Here is a 14,286-nt window from a genome sequence, read left to right as displayed (position 1 = left end):
GCCTGACTAATCTTCCCTGCAACTTGGGTGACTGTAATCCCTCTCCAGCCAATGTGAGCTGTGCACCGCATCTGTTTTCTGTTTTCTGTTACTAAGGCTTGTGGGCCCTCCTTACAAAAGATCTTCATGCTGTAAGAAGCCCCAGCCTCCAGCACTGCACAGCTCCAAGAACGACATCCTGCTTGCATCCTCTGCATCATGGGCCTTCATCTGCCTCCCTGCAACTCCCTGTGCCTGCTGCCAGAGGGTACTCAAGGGGGCTCCATCAAGTCAGGCTGGCTCTACTGCATGCTGAGAGAGCCAGCCCTGACTTACCCTTTCTGGGTTAGTCCCACAGACCTTGCTGTTCTACAACACAGTATCTTCTCCCGTGAACTGTTGTTTGCGTTTGCCAAGGCTTGTTTGGTGGTCCTGCTGGCCACTGACCTTCCTGCACTCGTCAACCAGCATGGGACAGCTCGTGGACGGCTCCTGTGCTCCTGCATTGTCATTGGGCAACACAGCTGCTGCTACAACCTCACCGTGCTACAGCAATAACCTCCAACCAGGGCTGGTATTATGCTCCTCTGCCTTCTGGTCACCTCCGGGTGATTTGGACTCTGCCCCTTCTGCTTTCAGGTTCTTTTCACCTGGATTCCATGTCCTGGTTCCACCGGCCTGGTCCACAAGACTCTGTAGCTGATGATCTTCCACTAACCTCCATTTGCATCTATCGGCAGTTCCAACACCACTTCATCCCTATGCACCCTGTTGTAAATATCCTGGTTCCTGGGTTAACCACTGGTAGGGTGCCTCTCCAATCTTCCTTGATCCGAATGCTTACTTGGGTCTTTTGGGAAGGGTCCTAGAACTGTAAAATTCCAACCGCGACTTACCTTGTGTTATCCTATGGACATTTGACCCTGTGTAATCACAATGCACCTCGGCGCTTTGGGGTCCCTGGCTACTCACCTTGGTTGGTTCCGTGTTTTCCCTGGGGTCCTCCATCCTTGGGTACTAGTCCCGTTTTGGTACTTATCTCACATTCCACTATTTTAGTATATGGTTTGCCCATGTCATAATAGAATTATTCAGGAACAACTTTTAAGACATAAAAAAGCCCACCTTAAAGGAAGTGGTTGAGGAGGCCAAATGCATTGAGAGATCCATACGGTCATGCAAGATGTTGAATGATGATAAGGAGAATCACATGGAGGTTGCGGTCTTTCTCAATGTCAACAAAAATACATTTAATAGGGTTATCAATAAGACAGTGGGCAATAGATCTAAATGCTTATGGCCTGGATCTGCAATGCCTTTCAAAAAAGCTAATTGTACTTTCTTCTCAAAAGAATGTTTAAGTGTGGGAAGTCAGAACACTTTTCAACAGTTTGTAGATCCCAGTGCATCGTAAATTCGATTGTGGAGCGCAAAAATGATGTTGGGCAAGTTAGTCAAGAGAGTGAAAATTTTATTTTGATGATTGGTGAGGAAGATGCCAATCATTACGAAGTTTTTTCCACCGAGGTTGATGACAACTTGTCCATACCACCAAAGCGTGAGGTCACTATTGAGGTATTTAAAACCATGATGCTTATGATTTCTGGATCACCATTTTCTTTAGTTTCAGAGTCCTTCTATAAACAACATTGGATTGGAAGAAAGTTGGAGGACAATGAGATTAGGGCTAATGGTCATAGTCAAGCAGTCATTAACATTTTAGGTTTTTTTTGTGGCTTACAATTCATTTGAATCTCACACAATTTTAGGAAATGTTTATGTGGTTAATAAGGGTCAACGTGTTTTATAATGGAGGCATCAGGGTAATCTTGGTCTTATTTTGGATCCATCTGCGGAAGTTCCGGTGGATTGCATAGCCATACATCAAGGTATTGAGGGGACTATTTCAAAGTAGAAAAATGTTTTTAGAAAAGAGTTGGGAATGATTAAAGTGTTTTGCCATGAGATCAATTGAAAGTGGGAGCATCACCTGTTAGACACAAGCTAAGAGATGTTCTGCTTAGTGTTAGAAAATATCTTAGCCTATTGCTTAAACCGTTGTTAGGGGAAGGTGTTATTGAACCAGTAGATTCCTCTGAGTGCGGTTCTCCCATAGTTTTAGTTTAAAAAAAGTTGTTCATTGAGATCATGTGCGGATTTGAGATCTCTAAATAAACCAATAATCATTGATTGCCACCCATTACCCAAAACATACAGTTGGGTGGTGAAAGCTACTTTACCTCTTTAGATCGCAAATCTGCATATCACCAGATTGTAATAGAAGAGAAGTGCAGACATCTGACCACTTTCATTACTCCTGGAGGTGCCTTCTGTATGCCATTTGGTTTCGCATCATCCGCATCTGTGTTCCAAAAACTGATGTTCAATCTCTTTAGGAACATGGATGGCGTTATGGCATTCCTTGATAGACATTATCATTTTTGCTGATTCCATAGAATCTAATAATGTAAGGTTGTCCAAGTGTGTTGAAGGTATTGCAAGACAAGGGTATGACCTTATAAATGGAGAAATGCAAGTTCTTAACTCAGAATTTGGGGCACACCATTTCTTCAGAAAGTGTATCCCCAAACCATGTTTGATACAGGCTATTGAAAGAATGAGTATGCCTGCAGATAAAGAACAATTACGATCATATTCAGATCTATGCTAAAATTGCGTTTTCATCAAGAATAGGGAGTTAAGTTCCCATGGTTGAAGGAACATCATAAGTGTACGACATGCTTAAAAATTCTATTGTCAAAGTTTAATCATTGTGTTTTTCAATCAAAGGTTATGCTGTTATGTGTAGGTTGTTGCTAGTTCTGATGGGTTAGGTGCAATGCTTACTCAGAAGGATCAAACTGTTGCGTCAAGACCTCTGTCGTCTGCAGAAAACCAATATTTCACTATTGATAGGGAGGAGTTGGCCTGCACTTGGGTGGTGGAACATTTTAAGACGTATTTTTGGTGCAGAGAATTCATGGTTAAAACAGACCTCAAACCTCTTTGATCCCTACTTTTTTTATTTATTTTTTTTAAACATATTTTTATTGGCATTTAAAGGTTACAGTGACAAAGTATGTGTGAATACAGAAAATTGGATTGTACTGCACTCTGTTTACCAAATAATACAACTTTAGTCGTACTCTGAGTAGTCCATTGTTCAGGCAACCGTGGGGCGCCAAGATCAGTGATTGCCATCTAAAACTGGGGTACTAAACTGGGAAGGTGGGTGTGGAGTTCTGGGTACTGTTGTCAGATAATGGTTCGGGCGATGCATGGAGATTGATCAGAGCAGTTGTACATTATTCGGGAGCGTGGGAGACAGCTAGACTGGGGGGCAGGGACTGTTTAAATTGGTGCAATAATAGGGCCCACTCCATGGAAATTAGGAAGCTTGCGTAACCCTTTCACTTCCTCCTCACGCAGTGTTTCCTCCTCTGCTGCCGCCCATTTGTGTACTGCTCCCACCCATGCCGCAATTGGGGGGCCTGTGGGGGATCGCCAGTGCATAGCTATGCCGCGTTTGGCTAGTAAAATGGCCAATGAGGCAAATCTAGTGGGCACTTTGTGTTGCTTTTGTTTTCGGAAAATACCCAGTGCACAGGATTCCCAGGTGGTCAAATGTGCGAGCCCGGTGAGCTCTCCAAGTGATTTGTGAATATAGTGCCAGTATGCTCGTATAAGAGGACAGCTCCAGAACATATGATAAAAGTCTGCTTCCAGTGAGTGACATCTGTGGCATGGAAATTGAGTGTCAGGATAGAATCTATGGAAGCGGGCCGGCGTCAGGTATGCCCTGTGTAAGATATAGAATTGTATGTTTTTAAAGCGTGCGTTTCTGGATACTTTCTTGGGGAATTCTAGAGCCCTCTCCCATTCTTTTTCATGTAGGGGGCATCCTATTTCCTCCTCCCAAGTGGTCCGTAGAGACTCTAGGGGTCTATACGTGAGCTCCCTTATGGCTTTATAGAGCCATGTGGTTAGGTGTCATCCCGCCCTCATATATAGGATTGTGTGGATGACCCGATGTGTGGGTGGTTCCCCCGTCGATAAATCATGATATCGACGATAACTCTCAAGTAGTTGGTGATGAAGTAAAAACTGGCCAGGGGGGAGAACGTGATAGTCTATGAGGCTTTGGAATGGCCTTAGTTGTCCATCCTCGAACAGCGACTCTGCTTCGGTAATACCGCAGGCCGTCCATGTGTGTAGCATGTTGGGTGTGTAATAGTGTTCGTGTTTGGGCCACCCAACCAGTGGTAGCAACTGTGAGTATGGGGGCTTCCCCAGTGATATGCGATGTATTCTTTGCATGCACTTGCGGGCCATCGCTACTTGTAGGGGGTAGGTCCGTCTTGGTGAGGTGCCTGGCACTAATACGCGGCATAATTCCGGGATGGGTACCCGGTCGGTTACAGTGTACGTCTCGCCTAAGTGTCTGCCTGCCTTCCAGTAGGATAACCACTGCAGTTGTGCCGCCAGGAAATATGATTCGAAGGATGGGGCACCTAACCCTCCTTGCGTAGTGGGGAGTTTTAGCTTTGCCATTGCTATCCTGCGCCTACCCTTTCCCCATATGAGTGAGCCTAGAAGTATGTCTAGGTCTCTGAAAAAGGTCCTGGGTGGGATCACCGGCAGATTCGTGAAATGGTACAGGAGCCTCGGGACTATTATCATTTTGGCGAGAGCCACCCAGCCGATTGGGGCTAGCGGGAGATTCTGCCAAAATCCAACCGCCGACCTGATTCCAGCCAGCACCCTACGGTGATTGCCCACGAAGATGTCGGCTGGGGAGTGATAGAGTCAGACCCCGAGGTACCGGGGGTCCCCTGTCCAGATGACCGGGGGGGGGGGGGGGGAGATTCGGATGTAATGGGTATACCATAGATTTATCCCAATTCACTCGCAGCCGTGAGACGTCAGCAAATTCTGTGAGCGTTGCCCAAATGGGTGTGAGGTCTGCAGTGATGTCACAAATGTACAGAAGAATGTCATTGGCGTACATAGATACACTGTGTATGGCGTCCGCTATGGGAATGCCCCAGTGTTGTCCCTCCTGGTGCAGCCGTACAGCCAAAGGTTCCACCGCGAGGGCGAAGAGCAGAGGCGAAAGTGGGCAGCCCTGCCTCGTGCCCCTGTGCGCCTCGAATTCCGGCGAGATGTACTGGCCGATGCAAATGCTCGAGGTGAGTTTGGTGTATAGGAGTCGTGTGTATGCCAGAAGGGTGGGACTCAGTCCCGCTCGTTGTAGGACCGAGAACAGGAACTGCCACGTAAGGGTATCAAAGGACTGCTCTAGGTCAAGGATGAGGCAGGCCGCACGAGGATATGCGTCACCGACTTGATCCTGAAAATGGAACAGCCAGCGCATATTTTGGGATGTGTTCCTGCCCGGGACGAAACCGCATTGGTCCGGATGCACCAGCGAACGTACAGAGTACCTGTCTGCCAGTATCTTTCCCAGAATCTTACAGTCGGCGGACAGAAGCGTGATGGGACGATAAGAGGCCATTTGCTGAGGGTCGCGGTGTGGTTTCAGGAAAGTCACAATAACAGACTCACGAAGGGATCTTGGCAATTCTCCCACCTCCAGTTCAGCTGCGAACATTGCCAACAATCGGGGGACCAATAAATGGGAGAAGGTGGCATAATATTCTAGAGGGAATCCATCGAGTCCCGGGGCCTTGTTACAGGCTAGGGCGCGTAGGGCTTGAACGATGTCGGTAGAGTGTATCGTCGCATCTAGTGTTGTCCTGTCCGCCTCCGCGATTTTGGGGATTGTCAGGGGGTCAAGAAACTGGTCAAGTATGCCCTGCTCAGTCAGTTCAGGATTATGATAAACCGCCGAATAATATTGACGAAAGACCGCAAGGATCTCATCCTGGGACTACACAAGATTTTCGAGGGGGTCCATTATTTCCGTTATGGGCCGCACTTCGGTGTCCTGTTTAGCTAACCATGCCAGCAGTGTACCGGCTTTATCCCGTTCTTTATGCATCCGGGCCGCGTACGTTCTAAAATGATAACGCCGGAGGTCAGCGCAGGCTGCTTGGTATTCTGTCTTGGCGTTCGCCACTAACGTCGCCGTTTCAACTGAGGTATCGTCCCGTTTAGTGGCAGTAGCGAGCTGGTGTTCAGATTTTATGAGAGCCTGTTCTAGCGTCCGTTTTGCCCCGGCCCGTTGTTTAATACATTCTCCCCGGGCCACTACTTTGAAAGCGTCCCACTCCACTAATGTCGAGGATGCCATCCCTGTGTTATTGGCGAAGTAGTCCTGAATACTTTGCCCCTGTTCGTGCTTGAAGGCTTGATCTGTGAGGCAGTCCTGTGGTAGGCACCAGGTAGGGACTGGGGGGTGTGGGGGTTTCCAATTGAGTCGCAGGATATGGGCGTCATGGTCTGAAATAATCCTACCTAGGTAATCCGAGTGGCAGATTTTGGATAATATTGTCGTCGAACATAGGAATCTATCTAAACGGACCCACAGATTATGTGGGATAGAGTGGAATGAGTACATTTGTGTCTATGGATTTTGCAGTCTCCAAGCGTCTGTGAGTGCCCATTGTGTGACCGAAGCCTTATACCGTTCAGTTTGCCTATATAAGGAGGAATTCGTGGGTGGGGGGTGGGACCGGTCCAAAATGGGGTCCAATATGCAGTTGTAATCCCCTCCCAGGATCCATAGGATGGGGGCGAATTGGGCCAGAACCTTTGTAAGGCGGTCCCAGAATTTGTCCTGCACGATGTTCGGGGCGTATATGCTACCCAGTAATACTGACTGCCCATCCAGGAGTCCCTCCAACAGGGCGTATCTACCTTCCTTGTCTACCACCCGCTGGATTTCCTGAAATGGAGTCCCAGGGCGGACCCAAATTAGTGCCCGTTGAGCGTATGCCGAATATGACGTGGCGCATATGGTGCCACGCCATTTAGTCTGTAGTTTGCCTATCTCAGCTGTAGTAAGGTGCGTCTCCTGTAGAAACACGATCCGAACATTCTGGCGCTTTGCATAGGAATATATAGCATAACATTTGCTCGGCGTGTGAAGGCCCCTGGCATTGAGCGTGAGGATATTGATGGTGTTCTGCATTGTCATAGTCATGTATGGACGGTATCACGCGCTTACGTGGCCAGTGTCTGCCAGAGCGTAGTGACCAGTGACTCCCGAGTAGCATGAAGCCCCTTTGTGATGCATGATGTGGCCTGTGCGTACAGTGTAGGTACCCTGTTATGTAGAATTCCATGGGGGGATGGGGCGCTTCTGAACAGGGGTGATAAACCGTGGGGTCGGGAAACAGTCCCAATACAGAGGACCCATCGTTGGTGACGATGCGTCCAAACCGGCTCCCTCGAACAGAAAAAGGGAGGGAGTACAACATCATATAATGCAATGGGGGTGGCCGTGCAGACGTGCTGGGCTAGGCGCTGATCGGGCCTTAGTAGGATTATTGTGCATCGCCTGAGGTGTGTCAGGACATGTCAATGTGGTATGGGTTCGACGGGCGAGCCTGGGTGAAGCAAGTCCGTGCTGTGTTCTCCGTAGGACCATCTCATGACGAGAGGATAGGCGATTGACCGTCCAGCCTGGCATCCGCTGTCTGGGGGGTGACTAGAGGAGGCTTGATTGAGTCCGCTCCTGATAATGTTCCGTCACTGTCGTCTTCTCCCTCCGATGAGAATATGTGTGGGGGCCGGGCTATGTCTTCCGTGAGAGGAGAGGCCTGCAGGTCAATCACCACCTGCAATGCCTCCCATCGTTCCTTCATTATTTGCTCTAGGTCCGGAGCTCTTTGATCCCTACTTAATAGCAATAGAACAGGTAGGGCATCTTCCTGTTTGGTCAAGCTTTTCTCCAAAATAAATTAATACCATTTTAAAGCTGTCCATATTCAGGAATTGTTCAATTGTGTGGTGGATTGTCTGTCTATATTACCTGATTCATCGATTAAGCCTTTTGCTGAATTGGTGGAAGAATGTGTGATTGCTACGATAGAAGAATGAATACAAATAAAGGGTAACTGTTCCTATCAAGGACAAAATGTGAAGTGAGATGTAGGTGGACAATCTAACAGTTTAGAGGTAGGGGCTTCCTCATTGGAAGATTTGGACCTCACACACTCAAATGGTTGCCATGCTTCATCATACGGCTTAGCTACTCTTGGGGCCGGCGCTGCAGTGCCCAATAGGCACCGCAAGAGGGCTCTTTGGCGGAGAGCTTCTCTTTAAACCGTATGAGTGAGTGAGGGTCTGTGAACGTAGAGTAGTGTTTTAAGTGAAAAAACATATGCCTTAAAACTATCTAAGGGGTATCATCCCAAGGAATCCTCCTATTTGTTTCTAAACTGTTCTAGGGCCACTAGGGAGTCTCGCTGAAATGCCCTGTAGAGCCAGGTAACCAGACGTGTATCATGCCCTATGGTGTGTAGTGGGTAAAGAAGGGGATTGTTGGCAGGTTTCAGGCCTCTAATATGCCAGTGTTTGGTTAGTGCCTGCCTAACCGTACAGTTGGCCAGAAACGTCACGTCATGCAAGCTGTGCTGTTCTTGTAGCTCTGAGACGCTCAGGAGGGCTCTGTTCAAGAATGGATCCCCATGTGCAGTAATCCCAGCCTCCTTACAGGCCAGTAATGTGCTAGTTGGGAGTATGTTGCCTGTAAGTAGTAGCCCTAGGAGTGCAAGAGCTTGGGACTAGGGGCACAGTTTCATAGCATGCGAAATTCCCCATTTCAAGCAACCCAGGCAACACCAAGGGAAAGGAGGCCATGGAGGTGTCCCTCTCATAACTGTGTACATTTGAGCACTGTCTTCCACTGGTGGTGACCAGCCAACCAATATGCTAGCCACTGAAGTTACACAATATGCTAGCCTAGTAGTATTGAGAAAAATCTGGTTCTCCCATGCCGCCCTCCCATGGTTGAAGCCTTAGTTTGGACAGCTCAGCCCTTCTCCTGTCCTTTCCCCATATCAAGTCCACTAGGAAATGAGGTATAGCCCCAGATATTTATAATGTGTTACTAACTCCAGATGGACATTGTTTAAAACCATTGAGGCGGCGCGTCCAGCTTGATTGCAGACAGATATTGGTTTTTTTAGCCACATTTATCTATAGGTGGTTGATTCTTGCATAGTGAACGAGTAAGTTCAGTGATCTCTGGGGGCCTACTTTGGTTAGACTAAATAGCACGATGTTGTCACACCCATTGCCACTTAGTAAACAAGTTTCAACTAAAAGAGCAGTTTCGAAACTAAAAAGTACATAATCCAATCTTGTAATTAAACTTAATAAGGGCAGTAACTCCTTTTCGAGTTTTTTGTCGCAGTTCCTCACTACTCTAAGGTATCCACAGACATTTATTCATCATCTTCCTCTTCTTTCTCGTCCTCATTTTCTTTCTCGTTCTCCTCTTCTTCATCCTTCTCAACCTTCTTCCCGGCAACAGCCTTTGCAGCTACTTTGGCACCATCAAATTTGCCTTTCAACTTGTAATCAACAACATCCTTTTCATATTTCTCCTTCAGTTTTCCTGCCTTTATGTTGTACGGTTGTTTCTCACCATCGCTGAGATTATTCCACATCTCACCCCATTTTTTTGCTATATCACCAATGTGAATGCAAGGATTTGTAGATTTAATCTTGGGACGGACATAGGAGCAGAACAGGAAGAAACTAGATGGGGGCCTGTTGGGAGCATTAGGATCTTTCTATGTCTTGCCTCCCTTGGTTGGTCCAAAGTCTTTAATTTCTCTGTCATATTGCACTTTGGCAGCCTTTGCATAAAATCAACATCAACAAACTTGGATTTCTCTTTGCTAGACATGGGCTTCTACCATACCGAAGACTTCTTGGAGAACTCTGTGAAGTTAACTGGAATTTGGAGGCTTTTCTTTTTGTGCTCGTTGTGGCATGTTTGAATAAAGTAGGTACAAGCAGACATCTTGCCTTTGAGCTTCTTGGGGTCTCCTTTTGCCATCTTTCTGATCTGTGCTGCTGACTTCGTATTGGAAACACAAGGCGGCTCGAGCTCCACAACAGCACTGGTCTCCGGCATCCAGCAGCCTCGTGCTAGCTTCAAAGTACGAGAACAGTCTCCTCATCAGGGCCAGACTGAGAACACAAAACAACCCTGGCTATTGTATCGGACCGGCCCTGGAGGGTGGGGAAAGAGCGGTCATGGAATGTCAGGGGTGGGCGAGGGTGCTAGTGTGAAGCACTGCTTCTTTTGTTACTTGGGGCCGATATTGCAGCACTGCTCCAAAATTGGCACCCACCCTTCCAGCCCCTGATGCCGGCTAAAGCCATTCCGACGCTGCTCTTCATGCTGCTCCCGCCTTATCCGTCCATATATGTGAAACAGAGCAATAAAGGACCACTGAGGGAGATCAGTGACATGGAAGAGAGTTCTGAATTAAAGTGATAAAGAGATTTTGAAGACTTAGAGATCATAAAAAAGGTTTAAAAGGTGAAACGTGTTCCCTTTGTCTCAGATAAGATTGGCTTCTGCATGTCCCTTTACATTCTTCTCTTTTGCACAGCTTTATCAATGTCTGATTTACTGATCTTTCTAGGTCTGGCTTCCCAGCGCAAATGTCTGTCAGTGATTATGTTACTATGTATCTAAAGTATATACGTACAGTGTGCTTCCCAGGAATAAACTTCTTCTACTTCATAGTGTTGGGTGTATCATTCCACCTCCTATGAAGTGCATTCATTACATTGTATCAGAAACTATTTTCATAAAAGTACAGTCAATCATCTTGCTTTTTGTTACATTCTATCCTTTGTTTCATATGTGCATTCTAAAGAGAAAGCAATCCTTTTTTTTATTTTCTTCACCACAACAGGGATTTTTTAATGCATTTCTCAGGACCCGAGTGCAAGCCTGACCATATGTTGGTCATCTGACTTGAATTTTTGCTGATCGAAATGGCCTGGCCCATGATGGCCATCTGAAGTCTCACAAGATCACACTGTCCCATCTGAAACATAAAAGCTGCATGTAGTCTTGGTATTTTGTCTTCTCAATTCGATCCACCAATGTATTATCCCTCTCTCTTTACCGTACACACTTTTAAAAATAACCCTCTTGTAACACAGCCTCAATACTTCTCATCACATACACTTGACTTTTTGTGTCATGCTTTATGCAGTGGCACTTACATTGTGACACTACTACTAGCAAGGCGTATCATAATTACACCAAGTGCTTCTGGCCCATTTAGAGTAAGCCAGCCAGACAATTGGAATCTCCCCTTACCCGCTTATCTGTCTGTCTTTTATTAACACTAGGCCTATTTGCATTGCCAATGCTTGTGCATATTTCTTTTGTAAAATTACCCCGAGACACAAATAAAAAAAACCTTGGCATATTTATTAATGCTAAGATGAGTCTTCCTCAAATCAGTATTGTTGCATGTAGAATTTTTTCAGCTATGGATGGCGACAAAACTCATCCTATTGTTACCCTTACAACATCAGATATTGCAAATGGACAGTTAACTCATGGATGGAAAATTGCAACTCCTTTTCTGAAGGATTTTCTGACATCTCACTGTAAATACAGCAGATAGTCAAAATAAGTTAGTTTGATCATTATTGGTGAAAAAGGCATCACATGTCTTAAGCAAGAGCTAAGATGTGCTTTTTATGACAACTGTTCAACAATATGTAGGTAGGGCAGCACCTATACTGAGTCTGAGATACAGGGATTCGTGGATGAGGTGGGGATTACTCATCTGACCTCAGAAAAAGCTGACCTACTGAAACATCCACTGAGAGTTCAGGAGGTCAGATAGACTAGCAGTGGAGTTTTACGACACATATGTGAACTTACTGGCTTCAAATATTTCGGAGATGTACTCCTCAGCATGGGAGGATGGCCTGCTATGGCCTACTACAGAAGAATCCCTGATAAGTTCACTTACCATCACAATAGGTACCCCAAGAAATAAATTCATACAGACTGCTTTCCAAGCTCAATGTGCCACATGAGGCCCATATTTACTAACATTTGACGCAGTGCAACGCAGCAAAACACTTTCTGCACTGCGTCAAATGGAGAGCAGGACTGTGCCATATTTACGGTAATATTGCTCATTCCTGCTCTCTCTCTCTCTCTCTCTCTCTCTGCGCTTCCGCACTGAGTACTGCCTAGCACCAACACAGGCACCCTTGCACCATGGTGCAAGGGTGCCTGCGTTACATGCAGGATTGTTTTTTGTGCAGGAAGAGACACCTTTCTGTAAAAAACACAATTCCCTAAGCCATTTTCCTCTTTCTACATGTCCTGCAGAATGGAGCACATGTAGAAAGAGGAAATAACAAGGAGAAATGAACATATTTCTTATTGTTACACCTTAGTTGGGATGGCGTAGCATTTTGATGCATTCCCTGGTTTACTCGTCTTGGAAAATCTGGGAATGCGCCAAAATCTATGAGTGCATGCGTGGGAATGCCCATACTCCACCCACCTTTGCAATGCAGAGTAACGCAAGGCAGCGATTTGCGGTGCCTTGTCTGCCGCTTTCTGTCAATCTGTTAATTTAATAGCACATCACATAATTCAAATCCACAACATGCCAACCCACAATGCACAATACCATTCCACATAATAAACTCCATAACACATTGTCTGACTCGACATAACTCCATTACACTTACTATCATTTAAATACCATCCACATAATTCCACAGCTCACATGCCACTTATTTCCACTACACAAATCCACTCCACATAATTCCACACAATACTACAACTCAGGCGCGCAACACCCATTGGACTCACAGGGCTTCAGCCCCCCCCCGTCGCATGTGGCAGCCCGGGATGAGACAGCCTCGCGGCGCACACACAGCCGCACCCGAGCACTTCACAGGTCTTTAAAAGACCATTTGCATGTTAATGAGGCTTCGCTGTTGTTTCACCCCTTCTAAGAGCCCCTGCAGCTCCACTCTGCCTATGGCTTAAAAGATTCAGCCCCCCCCCCCCCGAAATATTTACTTAGCCCCCCCCCCCCGAAATTTGGCTCTAGTTGCGCCTCTGATACAACTAACTAATACGATACAGCCCGCATAATACCACTATACACCACATACATACACTCCATAATACATAGGGAAAAAACATTGCCATTTACAATACCAAATAGCTTTAACTCAAAGAAATGCAAGAACTATTGCATTTCCAATACTTGTTTTGAATTATTTTCAGTTTTGCCAATTCTATATATTTGCTCGGACCGCAGCTCCTTTGCTGCTAACCGTCAATTTCTCCACTTGTTCCTGTTTTTATTATGACACTTTGCTGATAAATCCCCCACCCCCCTTTTATGGCCATTTTGCATGTTTCCTACAGGATACAGGAGATTCTACTGTGTCTTTGTTTATTTCAAGTTAACATATTGACTCTTCCTGTAGAATCTCTTTAAAGTCTGGTTTCGGTAGCCACCAATGGCTAAGCCGACATGGTGTTCGAGTGGAATGGGATTTTTTTGTTGCAGTTTTAAATTGCATGAACTCGACCCAAAGGTATTGGAGCACCTTACATGACAACCAGTTACATTACACAAGGACATATTCATTTGAGAAAAAACATTTTTTAAGTGATTTGCCCAGAATCACAGGCTGTTGAGCCCACGCCAAGACTCCAACCAAAGTCGTCAGCTCTGGCCATTATGCCACATCTTCTCTCCATTTACTGTACCTCTAATGGTGCATAGTCAGACAGGTCCTGAACACGTAATCTTTTTTGCTATCAGGTCTGACGTTGGAACTTGGAAGTGATCAATTCAGGAGAAGGTTCTCCACTTGTCATTGAATTCCACAAAGCAGATGCAGTCTGCCAGCAGTGATGTGACAGGCATCTGTGTTTCAAATTATTTTTATTGGGTTTTTTCAATAAATCAATGCTGTTTTGCACTATAACTCTGTTCAATAAGCATCACTCCACAATGAACATTTAGAACATTTCTTACACATATTCAGACTAATAAAATGCAACATAAGTATATAAAGGCATGTTGGAGGGAGGACCACCGGGGAGTCGGGGAGACTAGTCCGGCACCCCTTCCTACCGCACAGTTATAGCCGAGCGCCGCTGAGAAGCCCCCTTTGGGGAGGTCTTTCTCCTACAATCGTACTAGGCCCAGCAACACCACCACACAGGACTCAATATCAGTTGCTTGATTTAGTTCTTTATCAGAAGTAGCACGTTTCAATATTTACAATGGGATCGAGGGATCCAGTAAGAGTCTCAATGTCTGTTAGAGGGATAGGGTAGCAGTACGGGAGGGCTCTGCGCCAGACCTTGAG

The 14,286-nt window shown here is 46.0% G+C and overlaps 1 protein-coding gene and 1 pseudogene across 3 annotated transcripts in view; one reads left to right on the top strand and one right to left on the bottom strand.

The window, feature by feature from the left end:
• EXOC3L2 (exocyst complex component 3 like 2) overlaps positions 1 to 14,286 on the top strand; it is a 619,764-nt gene that overhangs the window by 175,927 nt on the left and 429,551 nt on the right. The gene's annotated exons all lie outside the window — the stretch shown is intronic.
• LOC146798331 (high mobility group protein B3 pseudogene) lies at positions 9,333 to 9,955 on the bottom strand (annotated as a pseudogene).

The sequence above is a fragment of the Triturus cristatus genome, chromosome 9, assembly GCF_964204655.1.
Source record: "Triturus cristatus chromosome 9, aTriCri1.1, whole genome shotgun sequence".
NCBI lineage: Eukaryota > Metazoa > Chordata > Amphibia > Caudata > Salamandridae > Triturus > Triturus cristatus.
This window is presented reverse-complemented; position numbering and strand designations above follow the sequence as displayed.